The sequence below is a fragment of the Ranitomeya variabilis genome, chromosome 6 (assembly GCF_051348905.1).
Source record: "Ranitomeya variabilis isolate aRanVar5 chromosome 6, aRanVar5.hap1, whole genome shotgun sequence".
NCBI lineage: Eukaryota > Metazoa > Chordata > Amphibia > Anura > Dendrobatidae > Ranitomeya > Ranitomeya variabilis.
Window position 1 is genome coordinate 349207687 of NC_135237.1, and position 26165 is coordinate 349233851.

The 26165-nt window shown below is 46.0% G+C and overlaps 1 protein-coding gene across 1 annotated transcript in view; it reads right to left on the bottom strand.

Moving 5' to 3' along the window:
- The window catches only part of RNF182 (ring finger protein 182), a 137619-nt gene extending 115803 nt beyond the window's left edge, over positions 1–21816 (bottom strand). The window contains exon 1 of the mRNA XM_077269919.1: positions 21681–21816. The gene's annotated coding sequence lies outside the window, so the exon portion shown is untranslated. The remainder of the gene's footprint in view (positions 1–21680) is intronic.
- Positions 21817–26165: the final 4349 nt, after the last annotated feature.

Here is a 26165-nt window from a genome sequence, read left to right on the forward strand (position 1 = left end):
TCCTTTCTGAAGGGCAGGAGGCAGGAGCGTCCCCCTGGGCCCCCAACACCTCACACTCCAGCTAAGGGCACAATACCGAAATGACTACGCCCTTCTGAAAAATCTGGGCAGGGTTCTCATGGTCACAACCACCAGGGAAGCTCCAGGACAAAGCATCAGACTGGACATTTTTGATCCCTGTGTAAGGAGGTGAAGCACAAGAAGAGTCTGGGGGCGGTTACCTTTTCGGCTCTATGCCTGGAACCATTGAGTTGTGCTGCAGGTTCCCCAGGGGGCAGACTTAGAGACTGGGACAGGAAGGAAGCCGGGCAGAGAGCGGGAAAGGTACGCACGCAAGGAACAGAGCAGAGTGAGCAGCGGTCAGAGCAGGGTGCAGCTGCGCTCCGGGAGAGAGAGAGAGCTCCTGGTCAGAGGACAAATACAGGGAGATTGCCCAGAAAGACTGCATTTTGTGAGTACATGAAAGCGGACTCTGCTGTGACTGGAGAGGGGCGCTTTGAGACCCGTGTAGAGACTGCGACCCCCTGGTACCCGCGGTATCAGTACAGAGACTGTGACCCCTGGTAACCACGGTATCAGTGCAGAGCCCCTGATTCCTGGTGAGAGACTTAACAGTGCAGAGGCCCTGATTCCTGGTGAGAGACTTAACAATAGACTGACCATCGTTTTCCCGGGATAGGCTGTGCTGTAAAAGCTAAAGACTCAGAGCCTGTGCATATCACATTACTCCCGAAACCCCAGGCAGCGGGCTCCTAGAGACTACTCAGCCCATGGACAACAGAGGGACGACAAGTGCCGCTGTTTCTCGGTGCCTACGTTGGAGAAGACGACACTTCAAGCAAGTCCTCATCAGACTGATAAGTGTTCTTTTCTCAAGAAATCCTGCTTATTTCTGTTACACTGTTTGACTCCCATATTTTTGCACTGTTTTATTGCTAGTTACATTCCATTGCTTCCTCCCTGTGAGGAGATCCTGATTCCTGTTAATAAACCCCTCAACTGTTGGTCTGTCTGTTCCGTGGTGACATACTCAGTACCTGCATTCTATTACACCTGGACGGAAAGTGACAACAAAATTGAACCTAGTAAAAAATAGGGATCATCTAGCTCGACTGTGGTTGAGACGTTTAGCCGATTGAAGATATGAGAGGTTCTCATGGTCAGTGATAACAGTAATAGGATGGAGAGCACCATCCAACCAATGTCGTCATTCTTCAAATACCAATTTAATCCCCAAAAGCTCGCTATTTCCCACGTCATAAATTCTCTCAGCTGAAGACAATTTTTTAGAAAAGAAAGCGCACGGATGCCATTTACCAGGGGACAGACACTGAGACAACACAGCCCCAACTCCCACCTCAACAACACAGGGTTGGGAAACATCGTGTTGACTGAGTATAGGAGCCATGGCAAAACTGCTCTTTAGGGAGGAAAAAGCCTTCAGGTCCTAGGAGCCGTAGAAGCGCACATCAGCGCGAAATGGACCAGCGTGAAACGGCCGTTGTCCACTGCGACTCCAATGTGAACTCTCCTGCTTTTGTTACATGTGAATCCAAATAAAGGTCGTTTCATGGGATGGTGAGTGCCACTCTGCTCTTCATTTTTGGATTTGCATATTGCCTTGGCGTTTTTCTACAATGTGGCACCTGAGATCCCTGAGCCGGTGCAGAGTTGTGGTCCTGTAACGGCAGAGCGGTGCTGGCCACCTGTGTTCACTTGTAGTATTTTAATTTAGCCCACATAGTTGAGATTAGAATTGTAATTTAAAGGAACAGAAGTAAAATTCATTGAAGATCTTTCTTTGAAGGAAATCTGTCACCGAGTTTTTGCTACTCCATCTAAGTCATTCTAAGAGCAGCATGATGTAGGGGCAGAGACCCTGATTCCAGTAGTGTATCACTAACTGAGCTGCTTGCTACAGTTTTCATAAAATCACTGTAATCTGCTACAGATCTACCAGTTCTATGAATGCTTCTCACTTACTTATTCCCTCACACACAAAAATGTTTTTTATATTTACTTGATCCCATGTTCCTCTGAATATCTGCACATTATGGGCACAATTGCCCTACCACATTCTGCATGCAGTGTGCAATAGTCGGCGAGGTGGGCGGCATGGCTGGTGTCAGTCATAGCAGTTTTCGGCCGCTGCTTTGATGTGACCTCGGCTGTATCTTCCACCTACATCCAGGGATCGAGGCCCACACTATTGCGTGCGCCATGTAAGTATGGTGCAGCTATCCCTGTTCTTATCCACACATGCCTACCATGGGACTATGGCGTGACTAACGACTCACGGAGCCAGTTGCTTCTGGTCTGATGTGGCCTTGGCTATGTCATCAGCCTATGTCTCGGCAAGTGTTACTATCAAACTGAGCACAGGTAACTCCCTTTCCCACCTGGGCAGTATGCTTCTAATTTTCTAATACTACATATAGCTGATCTTGCCCTCACCACTCCCTGAGGAAGTGTTGGCAAAACGCTTGTTGGAGGGTGAGGTGGAGGACCAGCAGCATTGATGGACACTGTAGCCCTTATTACCTATCATTATGCTGGTTTGGCCTGACTTTGTACCATCAATTGACATTATCAATGTTATTTTATTTATCATTGCATTATGGATTGATCACTGCATTATTTATCATGCTCTAGCACTTTATTGATTTATAGACAAATGGTGGTTAGGTTATCCATTTGCGTAATTATTTGTATGCACTTGTGCACTATATAGACAATCATTAACTATTTATTTTCCATCTCTATGCCATTCCTATTATTCTTTTATTTACAGTGTCGTTTTTTGCGCATTTTTTACCTTTGTCAATGTCATGCCTGTTATGTTTTTTATTCTTCTGTCCGATTCACTTTATAACTAATGAAGAATATTTTATTACTATGTACTTCTGCGTGTTTGCTGGACTTACAGTGTTTCTGAGCTCTGTATAACCCCACTTTCCATCACTGGAGTAAGGGTCTCTGTCTCTACAGTATGCAGCTCTCAGACTAGTTGTCAAAACTCATTAACCCCTTCATGCCTGGAGGTATTTTTAGTTTTGCGTTTTCGTTTATTGCTCCCCTTCTTCCCAGAGCTATAGCTTTTTTATTTTTCTGTCAATATGGCCATGTGAGGGCTTGTTTTTGTGGGATGAGTTGTCCTTTTGAATGACACCATTGGTTTTAACATATGGTGTCCTGGAAAATGGGAAAAAAATAAAAATGCGGTGAAATTGCAAAAAAAGTGCAATCCCACAGTTGTTTTTTGTTTTGCTTTCTTACTAGGTTCACTAAATGCTAAAACTGACCTGCTTATATAATTCTCCATGTCATTGCAAGTTCATAGACACCAAACATGTCTAGGTTCTTTTTTGTCTATGCGGTTAAAAAAAAATCCAATCTTTGTTAAAAAAAAAAAAAAAATTGAGCCATTTTCTGATACCCGTAGCGTCTCCATTTTTCGTGATCTTGGGTTGGGTGAGGGCTTATTTTTTTGCATGCCAAGCTGACGTTTTTAATGATACCATCTTGGTGCGATCTTTTGATCGCCCTTTATAGCATTTGAAAGCGATGTCGCAGCGACCTAAGAAACGAAATTCTGTCATTTTGACTTTTTTTCTCGTTACACTGTTCAGTGATTATGTTAATCTCTTTTTATTGATAGATCGAGTGTGTTAGGGGTCGAGTTCCCGCCTCTGCACAGGGGGAATCTCGGGCCCTCTCTGCTGCGGTCTCCCATTCTTCTTCTGCCGCAGTGGAGCCTGCTCAGCGGAGACGTTGGTCCCAGCGTTTGGCTCAGTCTCAGGCCGGCGTCACACTAGCGAGTTTTACAGACGTATGAGCGCAGAAAATACATCCGTAAAGTACGCATTACACGCGGCCCAATGATTCTCTATGGCCCAGCTCCTATCAGCCGTATTTTATGGATCCGTATTATACGGTCTTCTCGTGCCTGTAAAACCCCGTGGAATGAATGGAAAGCAGGGTGACCTGCAGTTACCTTGAGTCGCGGTGATGCGCCCCCTGCTGGATGTCTTCATGAACTTGAGCCTGGGAAAAGTTCAGAGGGCGCATCACTGCGACTCAAGGTAACTACAGGTCACCCTGCTTTCCATTCATTCCCCTGGGTTTTACAGGCACGAGCACTGCATTAGCAAAGCTCCTGGCTGTAAAATGATTTAACCCCTTCGGATGGATTTACATGGTGGGACTGACGGAACGACGGAAGGTATGGGATCTTGTTTGTTTTTTTTAACTTTATTTCAGGTGACAAGGGTCTTCAGGTGGATTACCAGTATAATAAAATATTAAAACACCCGTGTCTTTATTTCATTAAAATACTTTCAAATAATGTGTGTGTGTTTTATTAACCATTTCGTACTATTGGATTAATAATGGATATGTGTCATAATTGACGCCTCTCCATTATTAATCTGGCTTAATGTCACCTTACAATAGCAAGGTGACATTAACCCTTCATTACCCCATATCCCACCGCTACACAGGAGTGGGAAGAGAGTGGCCAAGTGCCAGAATAGGCGCATCTTCCAGATGTGCCTTTTCTGGGGTGGCTGGGGGCAGATGTTTTTAGCCAGGGGGGGCCAATAACCATGGTCCCTCTCTAGGCTATTAATATCTGCCCTCAGTCACTGGCTTTTCTGCTATATCACACTGAATTAAATATATATATATAATATATATATCTCTCAATGACATATATATATATATATATACTGTATATATGTTTTACTGAACATTTGAGCCCATAAATCCATTAGATGTCGGTTTTGCAAGCCTGCGAGAAAATATCGCAGTACGGATGCCATACGGATTACATACGGAGGATGCCATGCGCAAAATACGCTGCCACACCCTGCCTACGGATGACATACGGATCACTATTTTGGGAACATTTCTTCATATTACGGCCGTAAAAAACGGACCGTATTGTCTTACGCCTAGTGTGACGCCGGCCTCACTCTGTGCATAGGGTTACTGCTGCTTTTCCAGCTTCTGCCATTGAAGCCAGTGCTGGGCAGTGGTGAGCAGACGCTTTTGGGACTAAGTTCTGCTTTTCCCCTTCTGAGCATGCCCAGGGCGAGATCTCCCGTTGGAGATCGAGGGTCACATGCTCAGATACTGCAGCAGATCCCATTGGTCCTTCTGGGAAGGTCCTGTACATGCTGCAGCTATAAAAGGTTCGCATGACTGCACGGCCACGCGCTAGTGTACATTTGTATACGTGTGTGTGTTGATGAGTGCAAGTCGTCCTTAAAGGGAACCTGTCACCACGTTTTTGGAAGATGGGATAAAAATAGCGTTAAATAGGGGCAGAGGTGGGCGTTACATTAGTGTGTGTGTTATGCGTTTATTACCCACCTAAGTTGCCGAAATAACTTTGCAAAGTCTCCGTTTTCGCCTGTCAATCAGGCTGGTCAGGTCACATGGGCGTGGTGTCTTCACCCAGATTTGGCGTAGTTTTCCGTTGGTGGCGTAGTGGTGTGCGCATGCCCAAAGTCCGGAATCCTCTTCCAGGGGATTTAAAATAGCGCGGTGTTCGTTATTGCATTGGTGATCGGTGGGCGCGGCCATCTTCCTTTGGCCGCGCGTGCGCAGAAGCGGTGCTCTGCTGGCCGCGGCTTCAGGAAAATGGCCGCGGGATGCCGCGCGTGCGCAGATGGAGATCGCGGCGGCCATTTTCCTGAAGCCGCGGCCAGCAGAGCGCCGCTTCTGCGCACGCGCGGCCAAAGGAAGATGGCCGCGCCCACCGATCACCAATGCAATAACGGACACCGCGCTATTTTAAATCCCCTGGAAGAGGATTCCGGACTTTGGGCATGCGCACACCACTACGCCACCAACGGAAAACTACGCCAAATCTGGGGGAAGACAACGCCCATGCGACCTGACCAGCCTGATTGACAGGCGAAAACGGAGACTTTGCAAAGTTATTTCGGCAACTTAGGTGGGTAATAAACGCATAACACACACACTAATGTAACGCCCACCTCTGCCCCTATTTAACGCTATTTTTATCCCATCTTCCAAAAACGTGGTGACAGGTTCCCTTTAAATATCCCATCCCTATTGAATGACCGTTCGCATATGGTGTATGGCTGCTATCTAGCGCCCGACTAAACTCTCAGCGTGATAACACACGAAACAGCGTCCTCTGCTGTGACCGCCAGTGAGGCGCCACGCGCCAGTAGAGCGCTTCCTTAGCCCAAGTCTGGGTGGTTAGTGGCGTCCGCCAGCACGGCACAGTTCGCACTCTTGTGCTTAAAACTATTATTTCTACTTACCTCTTACACCCAGTAGCGGTGTTGAGCGCAAGTAGTCTAGACGGACTCAAATCCCGAGTCTAGGGACTAAGCTGTGCTCTTTTGTGCGGTATCGAGGCCCTGTGACTTAACTGGGTTCGCTTCCACCGCCATATAGCGCTGCCATTTGCTAGCAGGAGGTTCTCACCTGCACGGTGGACCCCGGACTGCGAACGCACCTAATAATATCTCACCTTATACTTGGTGCATTCCTCCAGTCCTGACAGAACACTAGTGCCAGGGTCTGGCTAGTAAATGGCGGACGATCAGCGTCCACAGCGGTACATCCAGCAGCTGGAGGGTAGGTTGGCGGCTCTAGAGCGTACAACCTCAGCTGTGGATGTCACTGCTGTCGCTGTTCAGGCTGCAAGTGTAGCTGCAGCCAGTTTGTCCGCTGCCACCCCTGCTCCGACTATATCCCGTCTCCCGCTTCCAGACAAGTTTGCTGGTGACAGTAAGCTATGTCAGGGATTCGTGAGCCAGTGCTCCATACACCTCGAGCTCCTGGCGGCACATTTACCTACGGAACGGGCGAAAGTGGGATTTATTTTATCTCTTTTGTTGGGCAGGGCATTGGAGTGGGCAACGCCGCTTTGGGAGCGTGATGATCGTGTGGTACAGAGTGCTCCTCTCTTCCTGGACGCTCTGAGGCAGGTCTTTTTGGGACCTCGTGTCACCCACGATACCGCGCTCCAATTGTTGACATTTACTCAGGGTTCGTCCATGGTCAGCCAGTTTGCCGTCCAATTCCGTACTCTAGCCTCTGAGCTAGAATGGCCAGATAAAGTCCTTATTCCGGTGTTCTGTAAAGGACTGGCAGACCATGTGAAGGACCCCTTGGCCACCAGGGAGATTCCCGCCACACTGGAGGAGCTCATTTCAATATCTACCCGCATCGACCTCCGTTTTAACGAGCGGAGGTTAGAGCGGATCCAGTGTAGGCAGAGGTTTCGGCTGGCTCCCACCTTCGCCAGACCTCTAGAATCTCCTGTTCTGGTGTCTGACTCCCATGAGGCCATGGAGGTTTCTCGAGCGGGACCTAAGTCTCAGACTGCTCGAGTACCCGTGGTTTGTAAAAATTGCCAACAACTAGGACATTAGGCTAATAAATGTCCACGGCGGTCGGGAAACGATCGCGTCTAGTAACCATTGGAGGAGGTTCACTACACACAGCGGCATTTTCCTCCAAGCTGTCCTTTAAAGGGACAATCCTGTTAGGCTCATCCACTCTTACAGTCGGTCGAGCTTTGTGTGGATTCAGGAGCAGAGGGAAATTTCATGTCCTCTGCTTTTGCTCTGTGCCACGCAATACCTCTGGTGATGCTCGCCAAACCAGTAACTGTTAGAGTAGTGAATGGGTCGACACTTCCGTTACAAATCACACACCAGACTGTCCCTTTCACGTTATCCATGTCCCCTTCCCACCAGGAGATTATTTCCCTTCTTGTCCTTCCCGAGGGAATGGATGAGATTCTGCTGGGAATACCCTGGCTCTGTTTCCACTCCCCACATATTGAGTGGACCTCTGGGAGGATATTAGGTTGGAGTGAGTCTTGTAAGGGCAGGTGTGTGAGAGAGTGCGTACAGGTTTCCACTACCGAGGTACCCGCAGATCTTTCTTCCCTTCCCAAGTGCTATTGGTGCTATGCATACGTCTTCTCCAAAAAGGCTGCAGAGACCCTTCCGCCTCATCGCCCCTATGACTGTCCTATTGATCTCATGCCTGGAGCTGAACCTCCTTGGGGACGGGTCTATCCCCTCTCTCTCCCTGAGACAGAGGCTATGTCTCAATACATCCAGGAGAATTTGGCATGAGGGTTCATTAGGAAGTCAGTGTCACCTGCAGGGGCGGGGTTCTTCTTCGTGCAGAAGAATAATGGGGAATTACGTCCATGCATCGATTACAGGGGTCTTAACGCCATCACCATTAAAAATAAGTACCCGTTGCCCCTGATTTCTGAGCTCTTTGACAGGCTAAGGGGAGCAAGTGTATTTACCAAACTAGATCTGCGGGGTGCTTAAAACCTGATTCGCATCCATGAGGGGGACGAATGGAAAATAGCTTTTAATACCAGGGATGGGCACTATGAGTATCTGGTGATGCCCTTCGGGCTCTGTAATGCCCCAGCCGTTTTCCAAGACTTTGTCAACGATATCTTCCAGGATATGCTCTCCACCTCAGTCGTATTCTATCTAGATGATATTCTCATCTTCTCCAGATATTGACTCCCACCGGAGAGATGTTGGCAGAGTCTTCGATCTCTTACGGGCAAATTCACTTTATGCAAAGTTGGAGAAGTGTGTGTTTGAGCAGGAGTCTTTACCTTTCCTGGGCTATATCATCTCCGCCCAGGGATTGGCTATGGATTCTGCCAAACTACAGGCTGTGATGGACTGGCAAGAACCCCATTATCTTAAAGCGGTGCAGCGCTTTATGGGGTTCATTAATTACTATCGCCAGTTCATTCCCCACTTCTCAACTTTGGTAGCTCCCTTGGTAGCCCTCACCAAGAAGGGAGCAAATCCCAAATTGTGGTCTGAAGAGGTCTCCAAGGCCTTCACTTCTATTAAGTCTCATTTTGCTAGCGCTCCCATCTTACATTGACCCAATGTTGATAAGCCATTCATAATGGAGGTGGATGCCTCATCCTTTGGTGCTGGAGCAGTCCCCTTCCAAAAGGATTTTTAAAAACATTTTTTTCTCTTTTGGCATGCTTCAATAGTCTCCATGGGAGATTAGAAGCTGCCATAACCTGATCGACTCTGCTACATACAGGCGATGAACAGATCGCCTGCATGTAGCAGAATACCTCTCTTGCTATGAGCGTCGAGCAGTGACAACCATAGAGGTCTACAGGAGACCTCTAGTTGTCATGCCAACCCATCGGTGACCCTCGATCACATGACGGGGTCACCGATGTGCGGATTTCCGGTGCGATTGCAGGAATTGCACGTTAAATGCCGCTGTCAGCGTTTAACAGCGGCATTTAACGGGTTAACAGCCACGGGAGGATTGCGATTCCTCCCACGGCTGTTAGTGGCACATGTCAGCTGATCGATCAGCTGTCATGAGCCGGAAAAAGCATCTATCATTGGTCATTAAGGGGTTAAATACATCAAAACTCTAGGACTTCTAGGTGAGCATGTGATCGGCTGCAGTATATAACAAACGTTTATCATAGTGGACATAGCTAAAGTGGGAGTAATCATAGGCGTGGAAGCACCACATGGAGCCTTGACAGCGCAGCATTAACTGCAACACTTCTTCAAATGTATTCCTTCTATTACAACAACCAAACGACGTTGTGAGAAAGACCCTGATGGGGTTGAAACGTCTTACTTAGTCGCACATCTCCCAGCTGCCTTTTATTTATGTTTGCCTTCACGAATTAAAAAATCTCATTATCAAACTTAGAGTGTGCGGTTTCTCTTGCCTTGGTCGTGAAGTCATTGACCCCATTTCACCAGCACCTCGACATCTGACCGAGTGCACGCCAATCTTCTAGCATATACCAAACCTGCGGCGGGAATGGGAGAGGTGAGTATTTGATTTTTTATTTTAATGTATGCAGCATTATATGAGTCCCATTATACCATATGGAGCTTTATATAGGGTCCATGATATACTGTATAGACCATTATATGGGCCCATTCTACTGTATGGAACATTGTATGGGGCCATTATATTGTACGGAGAAATATATGGGTCCCATTATACTGTATAGAGCAATATATGGGGACATTATACTGCATGGCGCAATATATAGGCCAATATACTGTATGGAGCAATTTATAGGGCCCATTATACAGTATGGAGCATTATATGGGGACCATTATACGGTATGAAGCAATAAATGGGGCCCATAATACTGTATAGAGCAATATGGTGTCCATAATACTGTATAGAGTAATATATGGGGCCCATAATACTGTATTGAACAATATATGATGCCCATAATTCTGTATGGAGTACTATGTGGTTCCCATTATACTGTATGGAACAATACATGGGGCCCATTATACTGTATGTAGGACTATGTGGTGACCAATATACTGTGTGGAGCAGTACATGAGGCCCATAATACTGTATGGAGGGCTATATGCTGCCCATAATACTGTGTGGAAGACTATGTGGTGCCCATAATTCTGTATGGAGGACTATGTAGTGCCCATAATTCTGCATGGAGGACTATATTGGGCCCATAATTCTGTATGGAGGACTATATGGGGACCATAATACTGTATACAGGACTATACTGATCAATAAGTTTTCATCTACCTAACATGTAAATTGGTGATGGCTTGTTTTCATAAAAAAAATTAATGCAAACTACTGTAATTGTACATCCCAGTTATGGTGGCGCACAGTAGATGTGCAGGAGGCTACTGTACTTTACAGTCGGCTGTCCACTATATCAGGGATAACGACTAACAGGTATTTGCAGTCCATTTCTCCTGTGGGCCTCAGACACCCCAGTCTGAGCCTGATTGCTGGTAGGTCACGGCAAGAAAAAGTTGTCATGGATGTTTGGGCCCGATGGGAAAAGTGAAAGACTCCATCAGTACAAGCGTCAGTTGTAAATCACTATCTATAACGGTACTATGATCTCTTAATATATTCTACAGAACTGGCATCTACCACTATATTGTACCCTTATGGCGTTGAGATTGGTTTTTTTTGTGGTTTTTTTTTAATAACTGCCTGGTCATTTGCTGATGTTGTCCTTTACTCACATGGTTACCTAATTTAGTGGCCAAACTTGGATATGTTTTGTTTTAGATATGTTTTGCTCCCCGTTATGAAATCCTAGCTTTGCCTCTGTTAAGACCCTTTAAAAGGCATTACTATTGATGATCAAAGGGTTAAATATATTTTGACTACATGGTTTGTAGTTACAATGTGACGCTGTAGTGAAACTTACACATTTTTTTACGCTGTAAATGTAAAAAATAGGGGCTTGATTATGCACAGCAAATTTAACACCTCACACTTGCAAGTGTTACGGTGCTATGTGCTGTGTTTGTATCCAAGCAAAATGTACAAGTGATCTATGGAGACTTTACTGACATAGCAGGGGTTATGGGACCTGCTGTATACAGGGACTAACGCAGATGTGATTGTTTTCTACTTGCCAATTCCCACTGCTCTGCACCTGACCAAGAAATAGCAGAAAATGTCATTGGTATGGATGGATAGAGAGATAGATAGATAGATAGATAGATAGATAGATAGATAGATAGATAGATAAAGTGACTTGCGAAAGTATCCCCCCTCCCCCCCCCCCCCCCCCCCCGGCTTATTACCTATTTTTTTACATTACAACCTGTGTTTAAATAATCTATTCAAAATACAGGGGTATTCTTGAGCAGAACCTGTTTTAGTCTGTCAGTGATTTGAGACTGGAACGGAGGTTCACCTTCCAACAAGACAATGACCGAAAACATACTGCAAAAGCAACACTCGTGTGGTTTAAGGGGAAATATATAAATGTTTTGGAGTGGCCTAGTCAAAGCCCAGACTTTAATCCAATTGAGAATTTATGGTCAGACTTGAAGATTGCTGTTCACCAGTGACAACCATCTAACTTGAAGGAGCTAGAGCTTTTTGCCTTGAGGAATGGGCAAAAATCCTAGTGACAAGATGTGGAAAGCTCATAGAGACTTATCCAAAGCTGTAATTGTATTGTTGGAAGGTGAACTTACTGACAGACTGAAACAGGCCTTGTTCAAGAATATCCCTTTATTTTGCACCATCCATCCTCCCCTTGACTCAGACCATTTTCCCTGTCCCTGCTGACGAAAAACATCCCCACATCATGATGCTGCCACCACCATGTTTCACTCATGCTTGAGAACTCTGCAGCTCTTTCAAGGTTACCTTTGACCTCTGTGCTGCCTCTCTGACTAATGCCCTCCTTGCCTAGTCTGAGTGTTTTGGTGGGCGACCTTCTATTGGCAGGCTTGTTGTGGTACCATGTTCTTTCCAGTTGATGATAATGGTGCTCCGATGGATCATAAGAGTTTGGGATATTTTTTTATAACCTAACCCTGACTTGTACTTCTCAACAACTTTGTCCCTGACTTGTTTGGAGATCTCCTTGGCCTTCATGGTGTTGTTTGGTTAGTGGTGCCTCTTTCTTAGTGGTGTTGCGTGGCGCCCCAGGGTCCTGGTTATCACAGTAGCATTGCTTTCCTCACGGGGAGAGTGATGTTACGCTTGAAGGCAAGAAGGGATAACTGCAACAAGGTACCACAAACATGCAACACATTCACACTCCCGGCCACCAGGGGGAGCTTTTGATCCTATTTACTAGGTGACTCCCCATATATATAACTGGGAGTCTGTAGGAAAAGTTAGTCAGTTCCAGGAAGGTCCAGTCAGGAGATGGACTGGATCAGTCTGAGGCAGCAGAAGGGTTTACGGAGCTGTGTAGCCGCAGTGCAGCAGTTCCCGGAGAGAGACATTGAGAAAGCCGAATTGATTGCAGTGAACGTGCAGGAGAGCAAAGCACAGGAGAGGACATCAGGGGGAGACCAGCCCTGAGCAGGCAGCCTCTTTCTGAGGCACAGAGACCGGTAACCGGAACACTGAGGTTGTAAGGACCTCTATGACTTACATCAGAGACCGGCAGAACAGCTGAACTCCAAGTTACCTGTCCGACCTAACACCCAGGAGGCACGGTGGCACCCCTCAGAGGCCGGGGCGTGCTAGAGTCCCTATAAACAGTCTCAAGCCACCAGTCATATGGGTTATGTCCTATCCTATCTGGGGACAGAGAGAGAGATAACATCTGTGAGGACCTTATGTAAAGATTTAAGCAGTAAGGGACTACACCACCTTGGCGCTAGAGGAAGGCTTTTGATTTCCACCTGGGTATGGGGACTCCAAACTTGCCTTCAAGCCAGCCTGACCCTGCCTGCCCTGTGATCTGATGCACTGGACTGTGGATGCTGAAGTCTTCAGTAAACCAAGGTAAAGAGACTGCAACCTTGTGTCCTCGTTCTTTACTGCACTCCTCACCATCTTCCATCTACTCCATCTAGACCTTTCTCTTTAACGTTGATGCCCAGGGCCACCGACCGGGTCGCCACCGTGACATCCCCCTGTGAACCGCAGGACCCGGTTCCGAGTACCCCTCTGCCTAGTGGGCGTGTCAGTTGCAGCCTCTGTGGCCTTTGTATACACTGCTCAAAACAATAAAGGGAATACTAAAATCCCGCATCCTAGATATCACTGAATGAAATATTCCAGTTGTAAATCTTTATTCGTTACATAGTGGAATGTGTTGAGAACAATAAAACCTAAAAATGATCAACGTAAATCACAACTAATATCCCACAGAGGTCTGAAGTTGGAATGATGCTCAAAATCAAAGTGGAAAATGAATTTAGAGGCTGATCCAACTTCAGTGGAAATGCCTCAAGACAAGGAAATGATGCTCAGTAGTGTGTGTGGCCTCCACGTGCCTGTATGACCTCCCTACAACGCCTGGGCATGCTCCTGATGAGGCGCTGGATGGTCTCCTGAGGGATCTCCTCCCAGACCTGGACTAAAGCATTCGCCAACTCCTGGACAGTCTGTGGTGCAACATGACATTGGTGGATGGTGCAAGACATGATGTCCCCGATGTGTTCAATCGGATTCAGGTCTGGGGGATGGGCGGGCCAGTCCATAGCTTCAATGCCTCTTGCAGGAACTGCTGACACATTCCAGCCACATGAGGTCTGGCATTGTCCTGCATTAGGAGGAACACAGGGCCAACCGCACCAGCATATGGTCTCACAAGGGGTTTGAAGATCTAATTTCGGTACCTAATGGTAGTCAGGCTACCACTGGCGAGCTCATGGAGGGCTGCGCAACCATCCAAAAAAATGCCACCCCACACCATTACTGACCCACTGCCAAACCGGTCATGCTGAAGGTTTTTGCAGGCAGCAGATCACTCTCCACAACGTCTCCAGACTGTCCCGTCTGTGTGCCAGGGTGCCAGTGGCGAATTTGCCAATCCTGGTGTTATGTGGCAAATGCCAAGCATCCTGCACGGTGAGGGGCTGTGAGCACAACCCCCATCTGTGGATGTTGGGCACTCAGACCATCCTCATGGAGTCGGTTTCTAACCATTTGTGCAGATACATGCACATTTGTGGCCTGCTGGAGGTCATTTTGCAGGGCTCTGGCAGTGCTCCTCTAGTTCCTCCTTGCACAAAGGCTGAGGTAGCAGTCTTGCTGCTGGGTTGTTGTCCTCCTTTGGCCCCCTCCACGTCTCCTGGTGTACTGGCCTGTCTCCTGGTAGCGACTCCAATCTCTGGACTCTACGCTGACAGACACAGCAAACCTTCTTGCCACAGCTCGCATTGATGTGTCATCATGGATGAGCTGCAATACCTGAGCCACTTATGTGGGTTGTAGAGTCCGTCTCATGCTATCACGAGTGTGAAAGCACAACCAACATTCAAAAGTGACCAAAACATCAGCCAGAACGCATTGGTAATGATATGTGGTCTGTGGTCCCCTCCTGCAGAACCACTCCTTTATTGAGTGTGTCTTGATAATTGCCAATAATTTCCATCTGTTGTCCATTCCATTTGCACAACAGCATGTGAAATTGATTGTCAAACAGTGTTGCTTCCTAAGTGGACAGTTTGAATTCACAGAAGTTTGATTTGCTTGGAGTTATATTCTATTGTTTATTTTTATTCCTTATTTTTTTGAGCAGCATAGTTGGATATAGTTGAGACCAACGTCTTAGGCTGGGGTCACACTTGCATGTGCAATGTGAGAGACTTGCACGACCGAAGCGTGCGGCTGCAGGTATTTCTATTCAGCTGAACCAGAGCGGTCCCAAGTGCCGGCAGCTGTGGCGGGTATTGATGCGAGAGACTCGTGTGAGTTTCTCGCATTGCATGCGCAAGTGTGACCCTGGCCTTACTTTGAGCACCATTAAAGGGAATCTGTCACCTGAATTTGGTGGGCTATGTAAATGCCCTGTTTTCGGTCCGATGGACTGTGTTTCTTCTTTTTTCGTCTACCCCATCCTTCCCCACTGTCCGCAATATTTTCCGGAATTGGAGTAGGTGTCCTCCATAGTTCACGCGTGCGCAATGCAATCTTGTCTTGCCCATCTGCAGGCAAAGCCGAAAAGCATTACTGCGCATGCGCCGGCGGACTATGTCCCGGAAGTATTTCTCTGTGTTGGCAGTAAAGAAGCTGCCTACAAAACCAGGTTTTGCTGCAATTTTTGCTCTGTTTTTCCCAAAAAATCAGCTTTGCTTCCACCACAGAAGCATGAACACAGGTGACCAATGCAAGACATATGTGAAACCCAAAATCATTTAAGGAAAATGTAACAGGGGAGGGGGGTGAATTGGTTGGGAATAGTTTATCTAATACATTGACAGAGTATTGAGTTCCTAGGGCACAGTTTTTCCACACTTTGGTTGGCCACAGGCATTGCTCAATTTCACACCTTGCTGGGCAAATGTTTACACATCATTAATATAATTAAATTGAAAAAAGCAGCAAAACCTGAAACCTGTGTTTTTGCTGTGCTTTTGCACTTACCCACTGCTTTACATCCGTGAAAAAAATGCTGCAAAAATGCTGAAAGAAGTGACATGCTGCATTTTGCAAAAACCAAGGTATGCACAAAATGCTGAGGACAAAAAACAAACTGTGCGCATTAGATTTCTGCAATCTCATAGACTTTGCTGATACTGTAAAACGCATCTGAAAATTTGTATTAAAAAACCCTGAAAAAACGCAATATGTGAACATAGCCTTAGATTGCACACAGGTGGACTTCCTTTCACAAAACATGTGACTTATGAAGGTAATTGCTTGCACCAGCAATGTTTAGGTTTTAGGGGCTCAATCGGAAAAATGGGTGAATACATATGCACCTTACAATTAATAGTTATTTGATCCTATAAATTAAATTTATGGCTATATTTTTCTCACCTCACAAACTTAGGCTAAGTTCACATTTGCGTTCGGGGGCTTTGCGGAGGGCTGTGTACTTCCTCCGTTAATCTCTATCTTTAACCTCTTCATGACCTTGGGATTTTCCGTTTTTCCGTGTTCGTTTTTCGCTCCCCTCCTTCCCAGAGCCATAACTTTTTTATTTTTCCGTCAATGTGGCCATGTGAGGGATTATTTTTTGCAAAACAAGTTGTACTTTTGAACGACATCATTGGTTTTAGCATGTTGTGTACTAGTAAACGGGAAAAAAATTCCAAGTGTGGTGAAATTGCAATCCCACACTTGTTTTTTTGGCTTTTTTTGCTAGGTTCACTAAATGCTAAAACTGACCTGCTATTATGATTCTCCAGGTCAGTACGAGTTCATAGACACCTAACATGACTAGGTTATTTTTGCGCCATTTTCTGATACCCGTAGTGTCTCCATTTTTCATGATCTGGGGTCGGTTGAGGGCTTATTTTTTGCGTGCCGAGCTGGCGTTTTTAATGATACCATTTTGGTTCAGATGCGTTCTTTTGATCGCCTGTTATTGTATTTTAATGCAATGTCGCGGCGACCAAAAAAACCCCGTAATTCTGGCGTTTTGAATTTTTTTCTCGCTACGCTGTTTAGCGATCAGGTTAATGCTTATTTTTATTGATAGATCGGGCGATTCTGAACTCGGCGATACCAAATATGTGTAGGTTTGATTTTTTTTTATTGATTTATTTTGAATGGGGCGAAAGGGGGGTGATTTAAACTTTTATTTTTTTTTTTGTTTTTTTTCACATTTTTGTTTACTTTTTTTTTTTTTACTTTTGCAATGCTTCAATAGCCTCCATGGGAGGTTAGAAGCTGGCACAGCACGATCGCCTCTGCTACATAGCAGCGATCATCAGATCGCTGCTATGCAGCAGAAATGCAAGTGTGCTATGAGCGCCGACCACAGGGTGGTGCTCACAGCTACCGGCGATCAGTAACCATAGAGGTCTCAAGGACCTCTATGGTTACTCTGCAGAAGCATCGCTGACCCCCGATCATGTGACGGGGGTCAGCCGCCCGGCCGGAAGCGCCGGTTAAATGCCACTGTCTGCGTTTGACAGCGGCATTTAACTAGTTAATAGCGGTGGGTGAATCGCGATTTCACCCTCCACTTTTGTGGGCACATGTCAGCTGTTCAAAGCAGCTAACATGTCCCGGCTTTGATGCGGGCTCACCGCCGGAGCCCGCATCAAAGAGTAGTCTGAGTTCAAAAAGGGGTTAATATTGGGTACGCAGGACATGCGGATGCGTTATTTTGACAAGCTCACCGATAGCACGGGAACACAACAAGCATGCAGCAGTATGCAGAAGTAGGCGGAACTTAACAGAGTGGGTACGCCGCCCTCCGCAAAGCCCCCAAATGCTAATGTGAACCCAGCCTTAGACTATTTAGAGCTGATGCATCACCCACAAGTCACATTACAAAAATATTTAAACATGGGTTGTAATGTAGCAAAATTGGTAAAAAGCCAAGGGTGTGAATGCTTTCGCAAGCCACGATAGATAAATAGATAGAAAGATAGAGGGAGCGATAAGCCAGTGGTGCAACCTGTGCAGCTGCAGCACATAAAGGAATGCATGAAGATGAACACTTAGGCCATGTGCACACATTGAATATTTATTGAGTTTTTACCTCAGTGTATGTAAGCCATAACCAGGAAAAGGAAAAATCACAGGAAAAGTATAATAGAAACACGTTAACACTTCTATATTTATCATCCACTCTTGGTTTTGGATTATAAATACTGAGGTAAAAAACGCAAATATTCAACGTGTGCACGTGGCCTTGGACTCCAAAAGGCGCCCCAATTACAGTTTTTGCACAGAGGTTCTTTTCTGTCTTTGTCTGTACCGCACCACCACACAGTGTGATAAGACAAACATAGTTGTCATGGAAGTACTTTTTAGCATCAGCATTATGACTTCAAGCCATAGAACAGATTAGTAGGACTACTTTCCAAATGGATCCACATGCTAAAAAGAGCCTTTATTACAGCTGCTCTACAGTGGCCCTGCCCATCATTTCTAATTTGATGACTGTTGCATCTGTAGATACACATAATATGTCAAAAAGACAGCTAAAATGGTGGATATGTGGCACCCCAGGAGTTCTGGTACCACAGTGATGCTGCCTTCCTCTCGGGGAGGGTAGTGCCATGCCTGGAGACACGTGGGATCCCTTTGGCAGGTAAATCTTACACACAACACATTCTAACTCCAGGCCAGAAGGGGGAGCTCAAACCCCTGTTTTAGGGGAGCGTCCCTGAGATTCATCCTGGTCTGCAGGAGGAGTGAATTCAGTCTGGAGCAGACAGTGAAGGGAGAGGAGTGAATAGGAGCTCAGGGAGGCTGCAATTGAGTCTCCTGTGAGCCAGAGCGCAGAAACCGGGCACCGGGAGCCCGAGATTGTGGATAACTGCAAGTTCCACAGTGGAACCGGAGGGCATAGGACAGTATGTTAATTGCCCATACCATACCTGAGGTACAGCAGCAGATAGAGCCTGGAATCACCCTGTCAGAGACCCCCAAGAGAACAGCTCAAGCTGCCTGCCGTGCAGGTACTGTCCCAGGACAGGAGAGAGAAAAGGGCACCTACCAGCGAACTACAGGTACCAAGGGACCAGAAAACCAGCACATAGAGGAAGGCTCCCAACCTGACCTGCCAAGGGAGATCACTAGTTGTTTTCAGGCTGCCTGGACTCCTTCTGCACCTGTTGCTGGTACCCTGGACTGAGGCCTGTTACCATCAGTAAACCAGGTAAAGACTGCAACTCTGTGTCATCCGTTATTTACCGGCAACCCACCATCCTTGCCATACAAGGGAGCCTTGGGGACCCCGCTTCACCTGTGGGAAGCGTAACCATCTTGCTGCAACAACATCCCCCCAGAGGACCCCTTTAAGCAGCGTCGGTCCCTCTGACCAAGAGCCACAGGTGGCGTCACGAATAAACTTTATTACCAAGACCTTTCCCTTTTAGTTGAGTCCCAGGGCCACTGACCAGGTCGCAGCCACCTTGACATCCCCTTTAAGTGCAACCGGACCCGGTACCGAGTATCCCCATTGCCCTGGTGGGCGATCCAGGTACTCTGATAGAGCCTATGAAAAGTCAATGAGGTTGGCTGCTATTGGTGTCTGTCATACAATGGATCCGACAAGGCTCTATGACTTCCATTATGAACTGAAGACAGAACTCAGACCTAAGTAAAAGCTTAGTTACATACATAGCGAGTAGTGATGAGCGAACGTGCTGGGATAAGGCGTTATCCGAGCATGCTCAGATGCTAACCCAGTGTCCTTGATGTGTTCAAGTCCCAGCGGCTGCATGTCCCACTGCTGTTCGACAGCCGCAACACATGCAGGGATTGTCTGTTTGTTAGGCATTCCCTTCAAGTATTAAGGCTGTCTAACAACTGTGAGACATGCAGCTCCGGGGACGCAAACATATTTTTCGAACACATCCAGGACACTCGGTTAGCACCAGAGCATGCTCGGATAATGCCTTATCCCAGCATGATCGCTCATCACTAAAAGCTAGATAACTGATAAGTTGATACATTGTTACTTTCATGTTTGAACCTTGAAAAAAGCTTCAAAACGTTTATATTCATTAAGAAATTCTGAATGATTGAGTTGAAAATATTTTGGGAGTATGTTGAAAAAAGTTTACAAAACAGAATGTACATTGCATCCTAGGTAGCAATGCTAAGCATTGCATAGTAAAAAACCTCATTATTGATCAATTAATTTTTTTTTATTTAACCGAACGACATTAAATATGATTAATACAAAATACATCAGTACTAATAACAATCTGCATGGAGTTTTATTCTTTCTCCATATTCGATGGATTTCCGCTGGGTACTTTGCTTTTCTCATAAATACGCATGACCTGTAGTAAGTAGTGCCCTAGCAGGTATATATGTTTGAGAAATTCCCACAGGGCGTAGGAACAAACGCATCGGGGTTGATTTATAGAGATCTGTAAATTGAAATAGTTTCCCATAGAAACCAATCAAGTAGCTTCATAATGTAATATAACCTGTACTAGAAAAATAAGAGCCGGTCTATGGATCCTGAGGGAAACTGCTGCAATTTTCTCGTTCCTAGTTTATATACATGCAATGTTATTATGTATCCTGCAGCATTACATGAGCAACAAGTGATACAAGAAAGGCATATATTATAAAACACGTCACTCTTCTGAAAACTTTATGTACGGTAATTCTTTTTAGAGGTTTTCTATTCTTTTTACACCAGCCAGGAAAATTATTATTATTAGGAATGGCAGAACTCTACCGGCCTCATTCATTATTCCACTCGATTGTGTTTTGTCGTTGAGCTTTTCGTTGTTTTGCACCTTCATTTTTGTATGCACAAAATCGATATTTCCATTTGTTTATTTTATGTGTTCCCTTGTATTTGGTTAACCACTATGGGCTCAGTTTAGGATTTTTGGATGTTTTCATCTGATTCATTTATGACTTTTTAAAAAGTCACAAATGTACTCCAACCCCTCTTCCCCATCTGGAGTAATTTTGTGACATTTTGCACTATAAAGTTGCCAAAACGGTTACAGATAGAACAAAAAAAAAAGATTTTTTTTTTTTTAATTGGCCCAAAAGTCATGAATCACATGTAGCATTGATTAATTTGGAGCAAAAAAAAAGTCAGCAAATACCACAAGACTAAAAAAATAAAAGTGACTTAACCCCGCCGCCACACACACAAATGAAGAATCAGATCCTAAATGACACAGGACCTGAGCAGTAGACTAATGTAAATTTCTGCTAGGGCTTCGTCACAGACATAGCCAAGTGTCATAAATCAGATGGAGCCCTATTGTGTGGAGTACAATGCACGCAGCACAGAGCGCACACACCATCCTTTATCCAAGCTAAGCAAATCTTCAATATCAATCTTGTCTAATAGATGTTCATTGTCAAGGTGTGCAGCAAGTAATGACGGACGGCTAAGTCCACCAATCATTCCAGCAGTATACTCCATGGTACAGCCTGTTCTCTCAGTCACAGGTAATGCCATTCAATGGTGACTTGATGCAACTAGTATTGCAGTCAATATACATTAGGACAATGACAGAAAGGGAATCCTCTAGAAACACTAATGGCATATAATAATAATAATAATAATAACATAATGATATATTGTTTCCTTCCGCATCCATTCTCTAACCTTCCTGTCTCAATATTCAGACCCTTCTCTGCAGTATTTAATGTCTGCACTGACAAAGCCTGGATACACAGGGAGCCACTTTGTGCCCAGTGGGCAGGGGTAATGAGGCGCCACCACACAGCGCCCCATAATATAGCCATAGGTATTAGAAGAAAGGAAGGTGTCTATCATTTACCTGGGGCTAAGGCTGGAGAAATGCACACAGCTGCCTCTGCTCCTCCTCCTCCTCCTCTCCCTGTGTTGTCCCCATCAGCATCTGAGAAGTGAAGCTTTGTTACTACTACACAGCAGACTGGGCAGCTCCTGGAAGAAGTCACTATAGCAACAGACCGCCTAAAGACTCAGGCACTGTGCAGCAGCTTTACCCCCTCCTGAGTTCATTCAAGAATTCCCATTGAGTAAGGGATGGAGGCTGCAGGAGGAGCCATAGTCCTGGACACAGCACTCATTGGTTTCTGGATCTAGAGCTGCCTTGTGATGATGCTAGAAATAGGACTCAGGGGCACGGTCCTGCAGCCGATACATGGAAATTGGCAATATACAGGCTAGGTGATACGTCACATGATGCCGCATTGTCATTCCAAACGTGAGATCAATCTCATCACTGACAATATGTTATGGAAAAAAATAATTGATAGTAAAGTTCAATCTAAAATCAGATTTACACACACATATCAATGAAGTCATGGCTATCTGCTGGGTTTAATTGTGCCACTGGTAAAAAAAAATATCTAGGTTTATAGTCAGTACCCATTAAAGCAGATTCCAGGTGACAGAACATGAATCTATGGTCAAATAGCCTCCGCTGGTAGTATATATAAATGTGGTGCACCGTAAAGGGTGGAAGAGCCCCCTCCGCAATGATCTTATAAAAAGACATAGCCCACTGCCAAAATATGGAGGAAAATGCAGCCCTTTTTAGAGATGATTTTGCTTTCGTGCCAGAGTTCTTCTGCTGTAGAGTGGGGAGCGGTTATTAACGGAAGAAGTGACGGGATGCACTGAGCGGGGTGATGAGTGGGAGAGTTGGTGTTAATTTATTTGCATGTTCCATGACAATGGTCTTGATAGGAGAGAGAGTCCCACCTCTTATCTGGCAGCGTTCGCAGTTCTTTTGATTACTTTATTAGTGACAGAGTAAGGGTATGTGCACACGTTGCAGATTTGCCTGTGGAATTTTCTGTGCAGATTCTGCATCTCTTGGCAGAAAACGCAGGTAGAAATCCGCACGTTTTTGATGCGTTTTTTTGTGTGGATTTTCATGCGGATTTGTATGCGTTTTTGTAACCTAAATAATGATCTATTATTTAACAAAAAAAATAAAGTAATTGTGATGTCATTTCTTTGTCCAACCTCTTATTTCACATACTCCATCGAAGAATAATGTTTACACACACATAGACAGACAGACAGATAGATGATAGATGGATGATAGATAGATAATAGATAGATAATACCAAGGCCGATGTTTAGTAATGAACCTAAAAAAAAGTTACAGAAATAGTTAAATAAAGACACACACACAAAATCTGCACGCAATTTAAAAAAAAAAGGGAAAAAAATGATGTGGGCTCCCGAGTAGAGTTGAGCGACTTTTACTTTTTTAGGATCAAGTCGGGTTTCGCGAAACCCGACTTTCTCAAAAGTCGGGTCAGGTGAAATTGGCCGATTATTGCGAAAAGTCGGGGATCCGACTGAAACATGAAACCCAATGCAAGTCAATGAGGAAGCAAAGTCGGCAGTGAGTGGAGGACAGGAAAACACCTACAGTGCCCATTTTAATGCCAAAAACATCAATTCTTGTTACTTAAGCTTGTCAATCTTAATTTACCTTATAATAATAGTTAGGCATTGAAAATTGGGGGTCATTTGGCTAAAGTTGTGGGGGGGTAGGGCTGGTTCAAGTTGTTCGTGGGCCCAGGAAACGCGGACTACATCACGGCGGTGGACCAGGGAGAGGTAAGTTTTTCAACTTTGCAAGTGCTGTGATCCTGAGCAAGCAGGGGGGCCCACTCGTTCGCATTGGCACTGGCACAGGGCCCCTTAAAGTACGGCGGTGTGTTTGACGGCGGGGGCGCCTCCCACCGGCAGAGACACTTTGGCGTACTATGAGGGGCCCTGTGCCAGTGACGTCGCCAACGAGTATGCCCCCCCACCTGATGAAGGAACCTGCACTTTCATCTGCACCTACCGTACCTCTTTGTCCCCGTGTAAGGTGGTATAGTATGCGGGAAGGGGAACCAGACTTTCAGCAGGGTCAGATTCTGGCTGTGCAGAGTGCAAGGGGAATTGTTATGACCCCAATGGCGAGGGTCTCAGAGGAACGTGGAAGTCTGCAGAATACAAAAATCCAGCTCATAGGGCAGTGGTAACTGGGTTGACCATATATCTACTCCTAACGCCAACACTAGAAGTAGCCGGGGATCATTCCTACGTTGATTCTAGATGACACGCGCCAGCCGGAGAATCTAGCTACCCCTAGTAGAGGAAAACAAAGACCTTTCTTGCCTCCAGAGAAGGGGACCCCAAAGCTGGATAGAAGCCCCCCACAAATAATGACGGTGAGGTAAGAGGAAATGACAAACACAGAAATGAACCAGGTTTAGCACAGAGAGGCCCGCTTACTGATAGCAGAATAAAGAAAGGTAACTTATATGGTCAACAAAAACCCTATCAAAATCCACACTGGAAATTCAAGAACCCCCGAACCGTCTAACGGTCCGGGGGGAGAACACCAGCCCCCTAGAGCTTCCAGCAAAGGTCAGGATATAGATTTGGAACAAGCTGGACAAAAATACAAAACCAAAACAAATAGCAAAAAGCAAAAGGCAGACTTAGCTGATATAACTGGAACCAGGATCAGTAGACAAGAGCACAGCAGACTAGCTCTGATAACTACGTTGCCAGGCATTGAACTGAAGGTCCAGGGAGCTTATATAGCAACACCCCTAACTAACGACCCAGGTGCGGATAAAAGAAATGACAGAAAAACCAGAGTCAAAAAACTAGTAACCACTAGAGGGAGCAAAAAGCAAATTCACAACAGTACCCCCCCCTTAGTGAGGGGTCACCGAACCCTCACCACGACCACCAGGGCGATCAGGATGAGCGGCATGAAAGGCACGAACTAAATCGGCCGCATGAACATCAGAGGCGACCACCCAGGAATTATCCTCCTGACCATAGCCCTTCCACTTGACCAGGTACTGAAGCCTCCGCCTGGAGAGGCGAGAATCCAAGATCTTCTCCACCACGTACTCCAACTCGCCCTCAACCAACACAGGAGCAGGAGGCTCAGCAGAAGGAACTACAGGCACAATGTACCACCGCAACAAGGACCTATGAAATACATTGTGAATAGCAAACGACACAGGAAGATCCAGACGAAAAGATACAGGATTAAGGATTTCCAATATCTTGTAAGGCCCAATAAAACGAGGTTTAAATTTGGGAGAGGAGACCTTCATAGGAACAAAGCGGGAAGAAAGCCATACCAAATCCCCAACGCGTAGTCGGGGACCCACACCGCGGCGGCGGTTGGCAAAGCGCTGAGCCTTCTCCTGTGACAACTTCAAGTTGTCCACCACATGATTCCAGATCTGCTGCAACCTATCCACCACAGAATCCACCCCAGGACAGTCAGAAGGCTCCACATGACCCGAAGAAAAGCGAGGATGGAAACCAGAGTTGCAGAAAAAAGGCGAAACCAAGGTGGCGGAACTAGCCCGATTATTAAGGGCAAACTCAGCCAACGGCAAGAATGTCACCCAATCGTCCTGATCAGCAGAGACAAAACACCTCAAATAAGCCTCCAAAGTCTGATTGGTTCGCTCCGTCTGTCCATTAGTCTGAGGATGGAAAGCAGACGAAAACGACAAATCAATGCCCATCCTACTACAAAAGGATCGCCAGAACCTGGAAACGAACTGGGATCCTCTGTCTGACACAATATTCTCAGGGATGCCGTGCAAACGAACCACGTTCTGGAAAAACACAGGAACCAGATCGGAAGAGGAAGGCAGCTTGCAGCTTAGGCAAAGGAACCAAATGGACCATCTTGGAGAAGCGATCACATATCACCCAGATAACGGACATGCCCTGAGATAGCGGAAGATCAGAAATGAAATCCATGGAGATATGTGTCCAAGGTCTCTTCGGGACAGGCAAGGGCAAGAGCAAACCGCTGGCACGAGAACAGCAAGGCTTAGCTCGAGCACAAGTCCCACAGGACTGCACAAATGACCGCACATCCCTTGACAAGGAAGGCCACCAAAAGGACCTGGCCACCAGATCTCTGGTGCCAAAAATTCCCGGGTGACCTGCCAACACCGAGGAATGAACCTCGGAAATGACTCTGCTGGTCCACTTATCCGGGACAAACAGTCTGTCAGGTGGACAAGACTCAGGCCTATCAGCCTGAAATCTCTGCAACACACGTCGCAGATCCGGAGAAATAGCTGACAAGATAACTCCATCTTTAAGAATACCAACAGGATCAGCGACTCCAGGAGCATCAGGCACAAAGCTCCTAGAAAGAGCATCGGCCTTCACATTCTTTGAACCTGGTAAATACGAGACAACAAAATCAAAGCGGGAGAAAAACAATGACCAGCGGGCCTGTCTCAGATTAAGGCGTTTAGCAGACTCGAGATACATCAGA